Here is a 20189-nt window from a genome sequence, read left to right as displayed (position 1 = left end):
ATTAAAAAAATTAAAGTGTTATATCTTTGAAAATATACTGCAATACATGAAATATTATATTTACATGAATGGTAACCTCGTTCTTATATTCTTTAATATACTGCAATAGTAATGGACCCTCTATGACACTGTAGTGATGAATCTATCAAGGAGTACAAATGATTATAATCAGAGAATTTTGAAGTAAATTTTGAGATCAGTTTGATCCTCTCTCTCTCTCTCCCTCTCTCTCTCTCCCTCTATCTCTCTCCCTCCCTCCCACCCTCTCTCTCTCTCCCTCCCTCTATCTCTCTCTCTCCCTCTCTCTCTCCCTCCCTCTCCCTCTCTCTGTCTCTCTCTCCCTCCCTCTATCTCTCTGTCTCTCTCTCTCCCTCTCTCTCTCTCTCTCTCTCTCTCTCTCTCTCTCTCTCTCTCTCTCTCAGGAGCTTTTAAATGAATATTTTAATAAAACAGAACAGGAGACTGAAGAGTGATCACTCAAACCCGCAGGCTGAATGGGACATCTTTTAAAAATATTGAACCACTGAGTAAAACCATAGAAGCGCTCCTGTCTAGTCGGTGCTAACAAGTTAGCTGTTGAGTGAGTCCAGCTGTGCTGTCTAGGAATCCTGGTCAAAAGCCTCCACACATCAAACAGCTGGTGTGTTGGTGGATCTGTGGATCCTGCTGGAAGAAGCAGGGTGGAGCTCTGAATGGTTCCTGTCTCAAAGAGCTTCTCTGTGCAGCTCCCATCAGCTCCTAAAAACAGGAAACCAGCAGATTCACTGTTGAACGGTGGCATTAAAATGTCTCAAAAGCTGTCCTGTCCACCATTTGTTGGTGCAAAGACATTTAAAAACACCAGTTGAACATTTTCCAAAGTTGCTCTCACCTTCTTTCAAACACCTGGAATGATTTCCTCCAAATCAAAAGAAACTGGTAAAAAAACAACAACAAAAACTCCTGGAGAATCAAACTCCACCCTCTGCTCCAACTGGACTTGGGACTTCAAATGACCCCCATTAAAAGCCTGCCTGCATCCCCATTCACTGACTGTTGTGCTGTGGGTCTCCTGGACAAACATGGCAGGATCCTCTTGATCTCCAGGAGTTTAAAAAGAGCAGCTCTTTTAAAATGGGTTCTGGCTCCATTCAGGTTGAGAGAGCTGAGACTAAAATCACACATGAATGAAAGAGGGAACCCAAGAAAACAAGTCAGCGTGAAAGAGGAGCAGATTTTAAAACTCCTCATCATTTCCACCTCCAGGAGTGAAGCCTCCCAGGACCCAAGAGGCTCCAGCTGGCAGAGCTCTCACTGGTTTCTCCACCACCTCGCTAACCTGAGCTGTAGCATCTGAGAACCAAACAGTGACCCCCTTCACTCCGGAGCCGACTCCACAAACTCTGAGCCCCCACTTTACCCACAGCCAGCAGGCCTCCTCAACACTGCATGACACACGACGACTAAATTTAACACTTCTCATCAAGAGATCAGTCACAGGTGTCTACTGTGGAGGGTCAATCTGTCCGTCCACATTCAGATCATTAACACAGCGACTCCTAAGCACCAGTAAAGCCTGTTCATCGTCCCTGGGTGGGCTCGAACCACCAGCCTCTCGGTTAACAGCCGAGCGCGCTGACCGATTGCGCCACAGAGACTCTGAGGCACCTGCTTTTCATGAAGACTTTTCAGGCTAAATTCAGTGTGTGAGGTCCACACTGCACATTTGAGGGACCATGAAGGACAGAGGAGAGTCTGACTGTCATGGTGAAAGCCTTCAGCACTAGAAATGAAACAGCCCCATCATCTTAACCCCCCCAGACCAAACAGGCTTCATCAGAAACAGACCCCCCTCCTAGAACATCCAGAGATCATCAGTCTGATTAATAGAACATGGCAAACAAACAAGAACATGTTATTGTTTGATCAGATGCTGAAACAATGTTTCTATGTTTGTCAGTTCTGGTCTGAATGAAAGAGGAGGTTTTCTTGGTCATGTGACGTGGATGAGAGTTCAACTAGAACTTCCTGATTCAACAGGGTTTGAGTTTGTTGGGATTTTGTCAAAGCCACCAACCAAACCTCTGAGTGGTGCAGATGTCTGCTGCCTCCTCAGAGCAGACTGGAGCTCAGCCTCACTCACCTGTGGGAGCCCCAGCAGAGCCACCGTGTGATGGAGTTTCAGTTTAGGATCCAAGGTCCTGGATTGAGTTGGTGTTTTGTGTGTTTTTAGGCCTCCTGGCACAGATGAATGAATGAACCATTGTTCCAGAGGGAGCTGGTGTCAGGTCAGTCCCTGTTTCTACAAGACCTCCTGCTGCAGAGCCAAACTGGGAAACATTTGAAACTCAAAATCCTGTTCTTGTCACAATCCTGCTCTCCTAAATCAAGCACTGTTCAGTCAATGGTAGAGCAGAGAGGTGCAGAGGAAGAGAGCTGGGACCAGAACCAGAGGTTGATGGATCAAAACCATCCTCTGCTAGAAGAAGAAAAATAAAATGAACCTGCATATTTAGAAATGTGTGTCTGTTAAAAAGAGGTTCGTAAGGATTTTGTCTTCCTCCAGAAACACAAATCATTGCGAGAGTTAACAACAGTCTACTTTCTGACTGAAGCAAAAGTTTACTTCAAAAGGTTTTTCTGATTCAACATAGCAGATAAATTTCCATTTCTATACTGATTATTTGTTAAGGTTCGTGGGGGGTGGAGCCTATCACAGCTGACATTGGTCGAGGGGCGGGGTTCACCCTGGACAGGTGATCAGTCCATCACAGGACCAACACATAGAGACAGACAACCATTCACACTCACAGTCACACCTACAGTCAATTTAGAGTATCAATCAGCCTCGTCCCCTCTTGATGTCTTTGGACTGTGGGAGGAAGCTGGAGTACCAGAGAGAACCCACACAGGAACAGGAGAACATGGAGACTCACACAGAAAGATCCTGTGATGGAGCCAGGACTGGAATCCTGGGACCTTCTTGCTGTGAGGAGACAGTGCTGACCACTGCACCACCGTGCTGGATTTTCTGTAACATCAAGTACATCTGAACTGGCACTTGACAGTGACAGCAGGAGAACAAAAATCCCAGTGTGTCATCAACATTTCCTGTCAAATCAATGATAGAAGCTGTTGAATTTCTGGATCAGAACAAGGAGAAAGGAGCCCCAATGAAAGAGTGATGGTTCTTGATTCTGATTTTGTTCTTCACTCCTACACCAGAGAGTGAAAGTGTGGGCTGGCTGGGAGCAACTGCCTGCTTCAGAGTGGGAGGAGCCTCAGGACTTTCCAGTGAGAGCTGCAAACTTCCACCAGCGCCCAGTGCCAGCAGGTCTTCATGATGGAGCTGAGAAGAACACAACAACACCAGAGCACTGGAGAATTACTGTGTTCTCTTTTGGTGTCCCAGTGTTAATTTGAGGATCTAAACCTGATATTTAGAAAATCAGACAGCACAAAAAAAGAAAATGCCACCACATCATTGAAATTTTCTGTTATACAAATGAACGTGTTGACTCTTTTTGTATGAGCCCTGTCACTGAGGTCACCAACATGAGCTGGAGTTGGGAATCTTGAACTGAACCTGGTATCACAGCGACCCCTGCTGCTGCAAAATGGAACAGCAACACTGAACCAAGTACAGGATTGGAGGGAGACTGATGGTCGCTGTTTGGGTTTTTGAAGAACAAGGAGGGTGTGGGTTCAAGCTGGATTCTCAGAGACTATTTCCTCTGCTACTCTTACGTCCACTTCTGTCAACGTGCAGACATCTTTCTCGTTTCTGCGTACTTCAGGTGACAGCAGAGCTGCTGAGATGGCTGGTTGCTGCTGGAGGAAACGGTCCAGCATCTCCAGTGAGCTATTCCAACGTGTCACCACGTCAATCACCATCTTGTGCTCAGGAAGCTCCAGCACCCTTTGCTTCTCACTGAGGATGCGGCTCGCCGTAGAGCTACGGTGAAAAAATGCAGCGATGCGTCTGACTCTGCCAAGCAAGCGTGCAGCTGTAGGGACTTCAATTAAGAAGGTGTGCAAAGCAACCAATGTGCAACAAGCCCGTAATCTCCGCAGCGCGGACAATATTTGCTGCTGAGTTTTCTCGCTGTGTGGCTGGTTTCCACGGCTCTGGTTTGAAGAACATGGCATGCGAGGATCCAGTCGCTAATGTAGTGAGCTGTAATGGTCAGATATGAATGATGATGTCATCAGGGCTTTGACAGTAGCTAGAATTCTGTCTTTGATCTCAGGAGGACATGAAAGAAAGACAATTGAGGAAAGTAGAAGAGAGCATGGCAGCATGATGGTGCAGTGGTGAGCACTGTGGCCTCACAGCAAGAAGGTTCTGGGTTTGAGTCCAGGCTCAGGTGCAGAATCTTTCTGTGTAGAGCCTGCATGTTCTCCCCATGAATGCGTGGGTTCTCTCCGGGTACTCCGGTTCCTTCCCACCGTCCAAAGACGTGTAATTTGGGACGAGGCTGATTAGACACTCTAAATTGACCGTAGGTATGAATGGTTGTTTGTCTCTGTATGTTGGCCCTGTGATGGACTGGTGACCTGTCCAGGGTGAACCCCGCCTCTGGCCCGTAGATGCTGGGAAAGGCTCCAGACCCCTCGACCATCAATGTGGGTCTTTTGTTAATTGCATGCCACATGAAATTATTGTTGGTCAGTTTTCTAGCGACTGTCTCACAGTGGCAAGACAAGAACAAAAAATGAACAAAAATGACTGTCACTGACTTAAATAAATCAAATCTACTTCAAAGTTCCTTCTGTTGTCATAAGTCAGCCATTTTAAGTGTACTTGTAGTTCCAGAACATTCCAAGAGGAGATGATATGAATCCATTTTGTTGGATGAACTCTGTTCCTCTGCTTTGATGTTGGTGAACTGAGGGGAGTTTGCCTGAACCCGCTTGGACCTGCTGGCTCCTGCTCAGTCCCTCACTCAGCCTCACTCAGCCTCAGCAGCACCGCTCCACTGAGGCCTGATTCAGGTTCCTAGCAACCAAATAGGAGGAGAGCTGAACCTTCTTGCTGAGAGGCCACAGTGCTGACCACTGCACCATTGTGTCCCCTGAAAATGACACCATGTTGTTGGGATTTTCTGTAACAGCAAGCACACATGAACACAGCAGCTTCTTCAGAGGGCTGGTGGCGCAATGGATAACGAGTCTGACTATGGATCAGAAGATTCTAGGTTCAACTCCTGGCCAGCTCGCTTTAAACTTTACACTGAGAAGATGAAGTGAGAACCACTGATCAGAGTCACTGAAGTCCTCCCAGGTTTCCTCCTTGTCTGCTGGAAACATGAACACATGAATGATCCTGCTACCTCTCATGTTAAGCTGCACTTGACAGTGACAGCAGGAGAACAAAAATCCCAGTGTGTCATCAACACTTCCTGTCAAATCAATGATAGAAGCTGTTGAATTTCTGTATCAGAACAAGGAGAAAGGAACCCCAATGAAAGAGTGATGGTTCTTGATTCTGATTTTGTTCTTCACTCCTACACCAGAGAGTGAAAGTGTGGGCTGGCTGGGAGCAACTGCCTGCTTCAGAGTGGGAGGAGCCTCAGGACTTTCCAGTGAGAGCTGCAAACTTCCACCAGCTCCCAGTGCCAGCAGGTCTTCATGATGGAGCTGAGAAGACCACAACAACACCAGAGCACTGGAGAGGAGCACAACACTTCTTTGCTTCCGTGCCTTTCTCATGTCTGTCTGTCCATCTGGAGCTGGGGGGAAGAGCTTCACATGTTTTTTCTTTTTTTAAAAAGGGAATGACATGACTTCCTCTGTATGTTAGAATATGAACGACTAAAAATGTTCATCCACAGTTTAAAGTTAGAATTCAATTTAAAGTAGAAAACTCTTCCCTCTTCAATCCTGTCACTCAGTGTTGTAAACTGTTTCAAACAAATTCTACTGTTCAACAGTTCAAGTGTTTCCAATGAAGCTGAATGTTCTCCTCTTCTTTCCTCAGTTGTGTTTCTTTCATGTCCTCCTGACATCAAAGACAGAATTCTAGGTACAAATAAAGACACCATCAAAGCCCTGATGACATCATCATCAATTCTGACTTTGATCTGTGTCTGTCCAGCTTGTCCTGAGTGGATCCAACAGTTTCCCATGGGTGACTCTGTCATGGTCTCTCTCCTGCTGTCTCCAACTCTCAGAGTGCTACTACTGGTTTCTCTCCATCGTCCCTGTTGCTAGGCAGAGCACTGGTGAGGACTGAGGCCAGTGATGTCATCACCTCCAGCTGAGACCTGCCAGGTGGTCCTGCTTCATTCAACTCTGCTGCCTCTGCCACTGCCCTGACTGGTGAGGCTGACAGCAGGTTCTCTCTCATCTAAACTCTCTGTTTACAATGGAGGCTGAAATCCTTGTGATTGGTGGTTCAATCATCAGGTCTGTTGAACTCCCAGGTGCCATCACCTGCTGTCTTCCTGGTGCCAAAGTTGTGGACATTATTGAACGTCTCCAGGACTCATCGATCTCCACCCCTCAGCTCACATCCTGATTATACAGGTGTGTGTGAATGACATCACGAAGAGGCAGCCAATCATACTTCATGACCAGCTTGAGTCTCTTGCTAGTTCAAATCAGAGTCTGGGTAAATTCTGTGTTTTTTCTGGCTCCATCTCTGCTCCTTCCAGAAGCAGGGAGCATTTCAGCCTCTTTCCAGTCTGCATGAATGCTGAAAGGCTTCTGTACTGTTTGGCTTTGCTGTTCCCTGCAGCTTGGACATCAGATTAGAACGAACCACACTCACTAACTCACCTGTTCTTAACCACTGAGAGCTGATTGGGTTAAACATGGAAAAACACTGACTCACTATGAGGATGTTCTCCTGCCCTGTGTGGGTGGAGCCAAGAGAGTAAAAAGACTGTGAGACCCAGAAATCAGGGCTTCTTCTCCTCCATCTTAAGGTGGTTAGACTGAAGTCTCAGCTCTGACTCTGGATCTGTTCTCTGTGTGCCAACATAAATGTGATTGGACCAGAGAAGTTGATGAGGATTTTGTTAACCTGAACCATGATAGAAAATTGTTTTAGTTTATTTGACAGCTGATTGAAGACGTGGGTCAAAACTGACCGTTACCATAGAGATGGGAACATGAAGCTGACACAAGAGGAAGGTTCCAGCTCTGAAAAAGGAGTCTGCAACCATTAACAGGAATGAGCGGAAGACAATGGATGAATGGATGGATGTTTGTGAAAATTAAAACCAGACAACCACTGTAGTCCCTCCTACATGATAAGCGCCATAATTTTTCTCACTCATGTCTTTTTTTTAGACTGGTTCCATGGTGTAATGGTTAGCACTCTGGACTTTGAATCCAGTGATCCGAGTTCAAATCTCGGTGGAGCCTCCAGCAGGTCTCTGACGGACTTTGAAAGAGGAATTGGATTTTTCTATGGCCAACTCCTGCTACTTGGCTGTGGCTGGTTGGGAGGAGGCTCAGGCCCTAACAACGCTGCCACCACCTTCAATTAAGACCTCAGTTTTGTCCTGGTTGAGCTGGAGAAAGTTCTCTGTCACCATGACAGGTAAATGGACATCAACTGGTCCTGAGTCATCAGGAGACACGGCGATGTGAAAAGGAAAGAATCGCTGCAAGCTTGACAAATAACTGGCACAAACCAGGTTCAAGCCTGGACTTTGGACACTGGTATCTCCCATCAACTCCTAATCTAGCATCTCTGCTGAGGGTCCAACTATTTTACAGAACATTTGAGCATCACAACACTTAGCAGGACCTTCAAGTTGGATTCTCAGAGACTATTTCCCCAACCACTACATTGGCATCTACACTGCCCAGATAGCAGGAGTCTTTGGGCCAGATCCGTTTGAAAGCTTCCTGATCCGGCTGTGGTGCACACATGACGGTTGTGGCCCACACATGAAATACAGGTTTTAACCCGAAAGCTCCAAAATCCAAGGTGAAATGAAAATGTGTGGAACTAACTGGATTCGGTCCGAACATCCGAAGGTGCCAAATACTAAAGTAAAATCAGAACTGGACCAATCCTGGGTCTGGTGTGGTGCTGATCTGCAATCGGGATGCGGGCCGTTTTTGGGCCATCGTGCGTCGAGACACTGTTTGTGTTCAAAGTTAAAGTCCCACAATAAGAAGTAGCTGAATCTGACAGGTGAAGGTTTGGAACTACAAGATGGTGATGTTTCCTTGACTTGATGCTCTGACTGTCAGGGTGGATGACAGCTTCTTCTGCTGCTGCATCTGAGTGGCTAAGATTTGTGTCCAACCAGATCAACGTAAAGAGCTTCAACAGACAAACTGTCCAGTTTAACAACAAATACCAGTCAGTAGGGCTGAGTATCGATTCAGATTTTCCTAATCGATTTGATTCGATTTTCCGAGGTCCGATTCAATTCAATTCACGATTCAATTCGATATCCATTTATTTATTTATTTAAACCTGACCAAGTGACTGACAACACAAAAAAATGAATGAATATAAATCAAATTAAAATAAATTACAAGATAGACAATGTAAATTATGTATATGTATATATACAATGTATATTATTCAAGTATCTCCAAAGATGACACACATAAACAGGACACTCACTTAGCTACAACTGTCTCACAGCTTTTGTGCAATAACACTACAATGGTTGTGACAACTGCATCAGAAAAGAATTAACAGCCATCTGTTGACTCAAATAAATGTAGGCAAATTAAAATAGCGCCAATATCTCCATTTTTTGGAACATGGTCTGTATATTTGAAACATACAATGTAAACTGAAAAACACCATCAGACAAGTGGTGACATTCCATCTTGTTTTCCAGGCATTCTGAACTTCCTGTTTGGGTTTGGTTTGTTTTTCATTCATGCAAAAAAGAAAAGTATTTACAAGTCTAAACAGCTCTGAATTACTCCTTAAAGGGTTTTCTTGACACACGAATGAAAAAGATCTTGTAAACTTCTGAACAATAATCACAAACCTAAGTCCATAAAACTTCAAGACCTGTCATCCCTTTTCTTACTTGTTGGAGAGAGTAAGATTTTTCTGCATGAAAAGGAGTTGATCAACATGTTGAGGAGTAAGGCAGCTCCTTTTTGCCGTCACAACATCCCCAGTGGTGGAAAAAACCCGCTCGGACGGGACACTGGTACCAGGTACACAAAGGTACTGTTTTGCTTGGTGGGCCAATAGGGGATCCTGCTTTGCATGTGTTCTCCACCAGTTGAGAGGATTCTCAGAGAGTGGAATGGGTGTTACTTCCCTGTATATTTTGATTTCATCCTGGGCCTTTTCAAATACAGTTTTCTGTGTAACTGTGTCTTTCCGCATGTAGGCTGACCCTAGGAGAGACATCAGTGCAGAGGATTCCTTTGGTCTCTTTGGTGGAGCAACATCTTCAATGGGATCAGGCACAGCTTCTTCTTTTCCACCAAAAGCAGATGTTTGCTGTTTGAAAATAGCAAGAAAATGATCTGGAAAGTCACTTGGAACACAATTCAGAATACAACTGCTTAATATTAAAATAATGAAGACAAAGTAAATTTGAGTTGAATACAGTAAAGTACAAAAACTGTAGGAAATAAGGTTTTTTTTGTGTCAATAACTTACATTAGATGCCTCCGCCTGTGCCACAACAGAAGCTTCAGTCACCAGTCGGGAGAATGTGTGGTTCCAGGCCTCATCAGACAAGAAAGGCAGAGCCTTGAAACGAGGGTCTGACGCTGAAGCAACATAGAGCCTGTCCTTCAAGGCACGAACCTTGAAAAGATATATTTGATCACTTAAATATAATTTAATTGGAAATGAATGTGCATGAATGCACACGCATTCACCTACATACTTTTTAAGCTTACCTTGAATTGAGGTTGTTGTCTGCTGCTGTCCTGACCTCTTTGATGACTGTTGAATCCTGGGGGACACAGCGCATCTCTTCCAACAGTTGTGCATGCAAGGGTGCAATGATGGACAGAGTCTGGGATTTTTCCTCAGACGTGGCAAGAGTGGCTGCTTTCAGTGGCTGAAGGGCTTTGACCACATCCTCTGCTACTCTTTCGTCCACTTCTGTCAACGTGCAGACATCTTTCTCGTTTCTGCGTACTTCAGGTGACAGCAGAGCTGCTGAGATGGCTGGTTGCTGCTCGAGGAAACGGTCCAGCATCTCCAGTGAGCTATTCCAACGTGTCACCACGTCAATCACCATCTTGTGCTCAGGAAGCTCCAGCACCCTTTGCTTCTCTCTGAGGATGCGGCTCGCCGTAGAGCTACGATGAAAAAATGCAGCGATGCGTCTGACTCTGCCAAGCAAGCGTGCAGCTGTAGGGACTTTCAGCGCAGTTTGCGAGGCTAAATTAAGAAGGTGTGCAAAGCAACCAATGTGCAACAAGCCCGTAATCTCCGCAGCGTGGACAATATTTGCTGCATTGTCAGTTCCGATGGCTGGCACCTTGTTCGTAAGCTTCCACTCGCCTATTGCACTGAATAACAGTTCACTGAGTTTTCTCGCTGTGTGGCTGGTTTCCACGGCTCTGGTTTGAAGAACATAGCATGCGAGGACCCAGTCACTAATGTAGTGAGCTGTAATGGTCAGATATGAATCTGTTGCTCTTGACGTCTAACAATCACAAGTCAATGCTACGTTCTCTGCTGAGTGAAGCGAAGTTTCGATGCTTTGTTTTAAGCTTGCGTTCATGTTTGGTATTGTCACTTCACTTAGGTGTTTGCAAGTCGGCAAAATGTAGCGCGGCTCCAAAGTTTTTATGAGACCTCGGAAACCGTCGTTTCCCCGACGCTGTAAGGTCGGATGTCTTTGCATATAAAAACTGCGACAGCCTCGGTTATCTTATACCTGCTCCAGGCTGCGTTGTTTGAGCCGTGTCGACTGGTTTTCTGCTGGGTGATGTCTTGACAAGTGGAGATTTGTCGTATTCCCACAGTACTTTACCATCCCGTTGCATAGGTTGCATATTGCTCCCCCCCCCCCCCCCCAAGTCGTCGTTTTCTCCGTCCTTAAAACCAAAGTGCACCCAAACATCGGCCTTTAATCTCGCCGGGGGTGCCTTCAGGGTTGTGCTTCCTTCCGCCATGTTTGCTTGACTGGTAGTAAATTCTCGCGAGATCACATTCCATTAAAACTGGCGCCAAACGCTGATCACGCGAGACTGCCAGAGTTGATACACAGGCTGTTCTCTGCGAGTTGGAAATCGATCTGTGGGTTTTATGAATCGATATCAAACCATGAAAAGGAAAATTGATTCAAATGGATTAAATCGATTTTTTAAACCCAACCCTACTCATTAACGATAAATCTTCCATGCAAACCAAAGTTAAACGTGGTGTTCCCCAAGGTTCAGTGCTGGGGCCGATACTCTTCACTTTATATATGCTTCCTTTAGGTCATATTATTCAAAAACACTCCATACATTTCCATTGTTTCACAGATGATACTCAATTATATTTATCAATAAAGCTGGATGAAGGCCAACAGTTATCCAATCTACAAGCATGCATTCCAGACATGAAGGCCCGGATGACTTATAACTTGTTACTGTTCAACTCTGATAAGACAGAAGTTCCTGTGCTTGGCCCAAAACCCCTTAGAGACATTATCTAGTGATGTCACTGCTCGATTGTAACTCTTAATTATCATATATTTTTATTTACTTTATTATCAGGCTGTACTAACAAGTGGTTGAAGACTCTGCAGCTGGTCCACAATGCAGGTGCACACATAGAAATAAAGCGTAAAGCATAGACAAGAAGCATAGACAAGAAACTAGGAAGAGAGAGCACATCACGCAAATCTTAGCTTCGCTGCACTGGTCTCCAGTAAAATCCAGAGTAGCGTTTAAAATCCTTCTCCCAGCTTGTGAAGCTCTTAAAGGACAATTCCAGTGCAAAACAAACCTAATGTGTGTTCTTGTATTATTAATTATTTTTGAAGAATTGCAGGGATGTATTTTTGCAACATCCAAAAGTAACCTGGTTTGGTTGCATACTGCAAATTAGCTCTCAACACAGGTTTAACAGAAAAGTCACGCAGAATCTCGTGTCTTTCATGATGTTTCTTGTGTTGCAGCAGGTATCTGGAGGGTGGGGAGCTGTTCATTCCTCCTAGTTGGAAGCACCTGGGCCCATTTTTGATTTATCGTGGTGTTTTTTTTAGTTAAATACATTCATTATTGGCTTTCAACCTGCGTCTCCCACTCTTTTGTCATGGCTTCAGTGTCATGTTTGGAAAAATGGTTTCTCCCCACTGTGCATTCTCATGTGTCTTTTCAGGTGTCCCTTTACCGAGAATCTTTTAGCACAAACTGAGCAGGGGAATGGTTTCTCCCCAGTGTGCGTTCTTATGTGATTTTTCAGTTGTGCCTTTATCAAGAATCTTTTAGCACAAAGTCAGCAGGGGAATGGTTTCTCCCCAGTGTGTGTTCTCATGTGTTTTTTCAGATTTCCACTGTCTGACCATCTTTTTCCACAAACTGAGCAGGGGAATGGTTTCTCTCCAGTGTGTGTCCTCATGTGGTTTTTCAGATATCTCTTTTCTGAGAATCTTGTGCCACAAATTGAGCAGAGGAATGGTTTCTCTCTAGTATGTGTTCTTATGTGGCTTTTCAAATATCCTTGAACAGAGAACATTTTTCCACAAATGGAGCAGGGGAATGGCTTCTCCCCTGTGTGAGTTCTCATGTGCATTTTCAGATGCCCATTTTCTGAAAATCTTGTGCCACAAACTGAGCAGGGGAATGGTTTCTCCCCATTGTGCATTTTCATGTGTCTTTTCAGACCTCCCTTTTCTGAGAATCTTTTGCCACAAACTGAGCAGGGGAATGGTTTCTCTCCAGTGTGTCTTCTCATGTGTCTTCTCAAATTACCCTTTTCTGAGAATCTTCTGCCACAAACTGAGCATGGGAATGGTTTCTCCCCAGTGTGTGTTCTCATGTGATTATTCAAACTCCTTCTGTTCCTAAAACCTTTACTGCATGTTGAGCACCTAAAAGGACGCTCATCCTCACTGACTTCTGTCTCAGATTCAGAAGGACCAAAGTTCACGTTCCTGATGATATCTGATTCTCTTTCAGTCTTAACTCTTTGCTCTTTTGAGCTGCAATGACTCACTTCCTGTCCTGGGCTCAGTTTCTGAAGCAAATTCCTCCTTGAGGTGGCCGTGTTATCAGGTCTGACCCAATCATCCTCACTGACTTCAGTCTCAGCTTCAGAAGAGTCTGATATCTGGTCATCAGTCTCAGGTTGTACAAGTGGATCTGGATCTACCTTGCTGGCTGGTTCTGGTTCTGGTCCTCCACACTCTTCTCCATCAGCTTCTGTTTTCAGAGGATGAACTGGGCTGCTGCTCAGAGACTCTTCTTTCAAGTTCTCCTCAGTTAGACTCTGGTGAAGCTGTGGGAACTGAGGTTTCTCTTCGTCCCCTTCACTCTTCACAGGGACCAGGGTGAAGGGGAACGTGGTGATATCAGCCTCCTCCTGCCCTTGAAGCTGCCCTCTCTCCTCACTGGTCCAGAGCTCCTCCCACTCCTCTTTAATGTGGGGGGGCTCTGGGTCCTGCAGCTCAGGGGGAACCTCTTCTTTAATCACCAGCAGCTGCTCCACATCTGCAGGACACCAACAGCAACATCAGAAATCTCTTCATTTGACTCTGAAACAGCGGAGCAACAGACAGAAACAGAAATCAACTCAATGAAAAGAGACGTCCTGCTACTGAGGACCAGTCAGCAAACTGGGAACAGAAACGCTGGCTTCAGATGTTTGGATCAACGTTGGGTCACCCAGGTCAAAGGTCACAGGTCCCCATCACTGAATGTTTTTGTCCATTCATAATCACAAGGTGAGGTTTATCCACTCTAACAACACCAAATAGCCGTCAGCTATTAAAATCTTCTATGTTTTCACATTCCTGCTCAGTTGGAACACAATGGCCCGCATTACAGACACAACAAGACCAGAGACACTTGCTGGCTACCATTAGCATGAGTGCCGCCTCCCAGTGTCCTGGTCAGTGTGTGGGGTCCAGGGACGTCCTCTCCACTGGGAAAAGTGGGACAATTCTTGAATGGCCGGTCCAGCCCAGGCCAGCTGGGCATGGAACAAAAATAACTTTTTAAAAGGCCTGTATAGTTTCCATTATAGGAGGCACAGTGGTGCAGTGGTTCAACCTGTCACCTCACAGCAACAAGGTTCTGGGTTCAAGCCCCGGCTCAGGCACAGGATCTTTCTGTGTGAGTCTGCATGTTCTCCCTGTTCCTACGTGGGTTCCCTCCAGGTTTTCTGGCTCTGCATTTGTATTCCACATGTACCCGAGTCAATGCCTATGATATCATTTTACTCTTAATTTGGTGAACTTTCTAAACCTCTAATACTGTAATATTGTAGTAGTAACAGTGTGATGGCCTTTTATTTAGAATTGGAAACTCTTCTCATTGTTCTATACTGTTGATGAATGGTTGATGGTCTTCAAGGTTCCTGTTCATGTTGGAGCACTGGAGGTCTGAACCAGTGAGACACTCAAAGAGCTGCATGAGTGACGTCACTTCAAGCTGGCAGAACGACTCCAGCCAGGGTCCTGCTGAGTGTTGTGATGCTCCGTGTTTAGCTGTCAAGCTAGCAGCTCTGGACTCACTGATCTGGACTGAAACTGCATTGAAATGAAACAACAGAGCTTCACTGGTGTCTGCAGGAGGTTTGCCTTTGGATTTTGTCCCCTTAAGCTGCTGTAACATTGGTTCATTCTGACGGGACTCATTTGGATATCATGTGACTTGCTGCAGGAGACAGAGAGACTGCTGACACGTGTGTGTGTGTGTGTGTGTGTGTGTGTGTGTGTGTGTGTGTGCTGACTGTTTTGATGTTGAGGTGTTAATTGTCATGTTGTATGCATTTCTTTGAAGGTTTTAAATTAAATCAGTAACAACAGGAAATAAACCAATTGTTTCAGGTCGACTTTGTTTCCTGAGTTCCTAAAACTTCCCTTTATGTTGGTAACAATGCAGCTGGAGCCTGGTTCACATTCTGGTCCACAAGTTAGCAGCAGTTGGTGATCCAGTGTGAACGTCATTCAGGCGAGGTGTTGTTGTGGTTCAGTTCAATGGTAACACGCTGCTACTGATTGTTAAGGCAGGGCTTCTTAACAGGACCCAGGAATGAGGGGCCCAGCAGGTCCGGGGGACTCACCTGCTCTGTCCAGCCTGACTCGGGGCTTCAGCACGGCATCGAGCAGCAACCTCTGCCGGCGGTTCTCCCGCTCGTACTCCGCCACGGTTTCCTCCAGCAGAGCCCCGATCTGCTCCGCGGCCGCCGCCAGCCGCTCGGTGAGCAGCGCTCTCAGCACCGGGACTCCAGCCGCTGAGTCTCCTTCTCCCAGCTGCAGCAGGAAGTCTTCAGCGGCGGCGAGGATCCGCTCCTGGACCGACACCCGCAGCAGCTGCGCGGCGCACATGTTGAGGTTCTACCGGCGCCACTCAGCCTTCAGGAGACAAAGACCGAGGCCGGGGGTTCACGGACTTCTCCTTCTTTCCTTGTGGTGTTCAAAGCTTCCCGCGTCTTCTTCTCGTTCTGTGAAGCGCGTATTGATGACGTATGTGGTGACGTCCGAAGCCTCTCCAGCCGGCAGTGACCACGTGACTGATTCAGGACCTGCTTCTCCGGCTTGGCGTGAGATTCTAAATGTAAAGCAGTGAAACGCCGTGGTTTCCTCCCTCTGGTTCGCGCGTCTGTTGGAGCTCCACGGCAGGAGAAATCGCTTCAAGAAACCCAACAGACTTGATTTGAAAACGTTGGAAAAACTTCTTTTTTTAATAAAAATTGTAAAATCAAAGCGTCCTCATTCCCATCACTTTCACTGAGACTTTAACATCATGGTCCCATTGTTCAAAGACATGGAACGATCCAGTATGAACGCAAAGACTTCAATGATCTCATTGTGTTCACGGGTCATCAAATCAGTGTCAGTTCAGTCGGTCAAGCCTGCAGGGAAGTTTACAGTCCAGCAGGTGTCAGTATTCAGTGACAGTAACACAGTGTCATGGCGTCCACAGGCTTCATGACGCCTCATCCACCCTTCACTCCTGTCTCGTCCTTGTGTGCTCACTCCAGCCCGTTGATGCACAGTTCCTGCCACAGCCTCTACCTTGTTAATGCAGCCGTGCCTGTCTTGTGTTCTTTGGCCCCTGAGAGTTTTTGAAAGTTTTATCCGATAGTCTAGATTTAGTGGATACGTTTGCAGCCGTTTGGTTTCTCTGCTCGGAGTACAAGAACATCAACGTCCCTTGCCGTGAACCCTGCTTCTGTCCTGTGTCTGAGCCTGGTCCTGTCAATCACAATGATCCAATTTTTGGAACTGACCATATCTTTCTTTCAAAAACAAAAGAAATCAAGAGAGCGATTCCTCAGTGATGGCACGAAAAGATCTTCCTCACAAACGTGGACGATACAAAGCTCTCTTCCTCTTCATCTCCAATTATTTGACCAAATTTGGCCGTCAAACTGGAGAGAAAACTCAGCCCTGTTGAACTCTGGCAGCTTTCCATTTACAAATAACACGTGTCCATGTGACAAAGTGTGTGAGCAGGAAGGAAGGGAGAAGGAGGGCTGAGAAAATAACAGCAGATCCCTGGATGGAGACCCCGTGCTCTTCTCTCCACCTCTCTTCCTCCCTGCTCTCTCCACCCCTCTTGAACAACACTGCAGGTGAACAGTTAGCATTGCTCTGTTTGATGAAGCTGCGTTCAGGAATGAGGAAGTTTCCCTTTGTGTCACTGCTTCTCTACTAATCTGATCTCTGATCAGTTCACCAAGAAGAGTCTGGGGTCAGGGGCTTGATGAGTAGAGCTGTTTAGTCAGGAGGAGGCTGCTCTGATTGGTTCCTGACACTGAAACAAGGCCAAAGCTCAAGTACACAGGCTCACATATTGTAGTATTCTCAGTCTTCCCACTTCAAGTATTTTCTCACTTCAAGTATTTTCTACTCTGCACACCAAGTTACCTCTTATGTTAAGTTACTAGCTGAGAGTTATGCAGGACACTTGGATGGAAACATAACCTTTTTCTCTAATCAGCACAACAATGTGGGCGTGTAGTGAATCAACACCATAACAGTAACGAGGAATGAACGCAGCAGCCATCTTGGAATCACCAGGTTTACAAGGCTTCCACTCGGTGAGAGCAACCCCTCGATGGAGGAGAAGAAGCCGGATCATCAAGAAGACCTGAAAGAAGACAGCAGAGGCAGGAAGAGGGACCAGAGACACACAAACAGACACAACACTGCCACCTTCTGATCTGATGACATCAGAGTTGAATGTGTGGACTATTTGGAGGCCAAGCCTCACAATAAAAGCAGCATTTTCATGGGAATGTGTCCCATCCAGGGCTGCACGGTGGTGCAGTGGTCAGCACTGTCTCCTCACAGCAAGAAGGTTCCTGGTTCCAGTCCCGGCTCCAGCACAGGATCTCTCTGTGTGAGTCTCCATGTTCTCCTGTTCCTGTGTGGGTTCTCTCTGGTACTCCAGCTTCCTCCCACAGTCCAAAGACATCAAGAGGGGACCAGGTTAATCCAGACTCTAAATTGACTGTAGGTGTGACTGTGAGAGCGAATGGTTGTCTGTCTCTATGTGTTGGACCTGCGATGGACTGGTGACCTGTCCAGGGTGAACCCTGCCTCTCGCCTGAAGATACTGGCATAGGCTATGGACATCAGGCAGCTGGTGTGTTGGTGGATCTGTGGATCCTGCTGGAAGAAGCAGGGTGGAGCTCTGAATGGTTCCTGTCTCAAAGAGCTTCTCTGTGCAGCTCCCATCAGCTCCTAAAAACAGGAAACCAGCAGATTCACTGTTGAACAGTGGCATTAAAATGATGCCAGTGCTGGTTGTCTCTGTCTAAGGGTTTTGAGGGCATCCAGCTGCAGTCAGGAGACAAACAGGGATGCTGCTTGAGGACATCATCCAGGAGGCTGTCCATGGGGTGGAGCTGGGGTCTCAGACTGGGGACATTGGACAAGAACTTCTCAGAGGAAACTCATCATGGTGGCTCAGTGAAGAAAACTAGACCTGAGCTGCCTGCTGGAACCTAGCAGGTGAAGGACAGAGCTCCACCTCTTTGGAGACACCACCACTGTGGGCTCATGTTGGCAAAAGAAGTGGGTCAGTATTTGACACACACACACACACACACACACACACACACACACACACACACACACACACACATGCATGTTCTTACACACAGAGACTTTTCCTCTGTTTTTGTTTTTTACTGGTTTTGAACCAGTAAGTGGTTTCTGTTGGTTTGGTTTGCTTGACTGGTTGTTGTTTGTTGACCTTCCAAATCCACATTTTGGGTTCTGGCTTGTTCTGCTTTTCATTTTGTGTTTGTATTAAAGTTCTGTTGCTGAAAAAGAGACTTCTTTCTCTTTTTCTTGAAGTAAATATATGAGGGTCGAAACTGACCCATAACACCATTGATGTTCCAATAGTTAATGATATTAAAATGAATACTAAATCAAACCAGTCCATGTCAGAGATGTGTTCTAACACCCTCAGTAACGGTCAGGAAACACAGCAACCTTTGGTTTATTTCTAGGATTTTCTTGAGGTTCATTTTACCATTTTTTTAACTGAAATCGAGGGTTTAGTGACTAAAAAAAGGTCCAGAGGCCCACAACTAAATATTCAAACCAATATTTCCATGGATAAGGAAGCCTAACAAGGTCACCAAGAGATGGAAACAACTTGGAGGATAGAAAATTGTTTTAGTTTATTTGACAGCTGATTGAAGACGTGGGTCAAAACTGACCGTTACCATAGAGATGGGAACAGAAAGCTGACACAAGAGGAAGGTTCCAGCTCTGAAAAAGGAGTTTGATCAAAATCTTCAACTGCCAGTAGAAATATCCTTTTGTATGTTGACCTTTGTTGACAGAAGTCACTTTAGCTTGGCAGTGAAAAGAATGGCTGCTAGCTTGACAAAGAGCTGCACAAACCAGGTTCAAGCTGGACTTTGGACCCTGGTATCTGCAACGACTCCATCAACTCCTAATCTAGCAGCTCTGCTGGGTCCAAGTATTTTACAGAACATTTGACAGACCTGTGGAGCAGTGAGGACAGACATGAGTTGATCACATGATCCACTGAAGCGCCATTTTACCCTGGTACTGAGGTCACCAATATGAGCTGGAGTTGGGAATCTTGAACTGAACCTGGTATCACAGCGACACCTACTGCTGCAAAATGGAACAGCAACACTGAACCCAAGTACAGGATTGGAGGGAGACTGATGGTCGCTGTTTGGGTTTTTGAAGAACAAGGAGGGCGTGGCTTCAAGCTGGATTCTCAGAGACTATTTCCCCAACCTCTACATTGGTATCTACACTGTCCTCCAGTCATGTGACTGAAGTCATCAGTCATGTCAGTGATGTCACTCTGCAGGACTGTCATTGCCGTCTCATTCTAGAAAAGAATCCAGACTCCACTTTTATGGGGCAGTTTTGGTCTTTAAAGACTTGACAGTTCCAGGAGATTTAGTCTGGCTCAAGATCTTCAGATCAACCCAGAACAGAAGGCTATGACTCCATTGGATTGTGTAGTTGGAGCATTCAGAGATCTGGTGGATCTCAGTAGGAGCTGGATTTATCCACTGAATGATCCTGGTCAATGTGATCCTGCTCCTCCATCTCTCAGGCTGACAGAGCAGGAGGACCTGACTGAGAAGAAAGCTGCCCTTGAGCAGCTTCAGTCTCTGTGTGACAACACACAGGCAGAAAACCTGAATTTGAGGGAACAAGTTTCTACTCTTGAACATGAGAATAAAAGAGCAATCCAGGAGCTCCAGAACCTCACTGCTGTGGTGGCCAACCTCCAAACGGTCCAGGACAAGAACCAGACTCAGACAGAAGATCTGAACGCAACAGTCCACAGTCTTCAGTGTGAGGGGAGGAAGGTTGATGGAGAGAACAATGAGCTCAGAAAAGAGCTGACCCAGGTTCAGTCTCTGAGGGAGAGTGAACAGGTGGAGATGAAATGTCTTGAGGAAGACCTGACAGAGAAGAAAAGTGCACTTGATCAGCTTCAGTCTCTGTGTGACAAGAGATGGACAGAAAACCAGAATTTGTGGGGACAGGTTTCTAGTCTTGGACAAGAGAAGATTATTGCATATCAGCTGGTAGAGAACATGTCTGCCATGGTGGGCAACCTTGAATCTGTGAGAGAGG

At 46.0% G+C, this 20189-nt stretch overlaps 2 non-coding genes across 2 annotated transcripts; one reads left to right on the top strand and one right to left on the bottom strand.

Moving 5' to 3' along the window:
- Positions 1-1563: 1563 nt before the first annotated feature.
- trnan-guu (transfer RNA asparagine (anticodon GUU)) lies at positions 1564-1637 on the bottom strand. Its single transcript has one exon. It is a non-coding gene; the product is annotated as a tRNA-Asn (tRNA).
- Positions 1638-7278: 5641 nt separating this feature from the next.
- trnaq-uug (transfer RNA glutamine (anticodon UUG)) lies at positions 7279-7350 on the top strand. Its single transcript has one exon. It is a non-coding gene; the product is annotated as a tRNA-Gln (tRNA).
- The last annotated feature ends 12839 nt before the right edge of the window (positions 7351-20189 follow it).

The sequence above is a fragment of the Aulostomus chinensis genome, chromosome 1, assembly GCF_037954235.1.
Source record: "Aulostomus chinensis isolate RoL2024-O1b breed Wild chromosome 1, RoL_Achi_v1.0, whole genome shotgun sequence".
NCBI lineage: Eukaryota > Metazoa > Chordata > Actinopteri > Syngnathiformes > Aulostomidae > Aulostomus > Aulostomus chinensis.
This window is presented reverse-complemented; position numbering and strand designations above follow the sequence as displayed.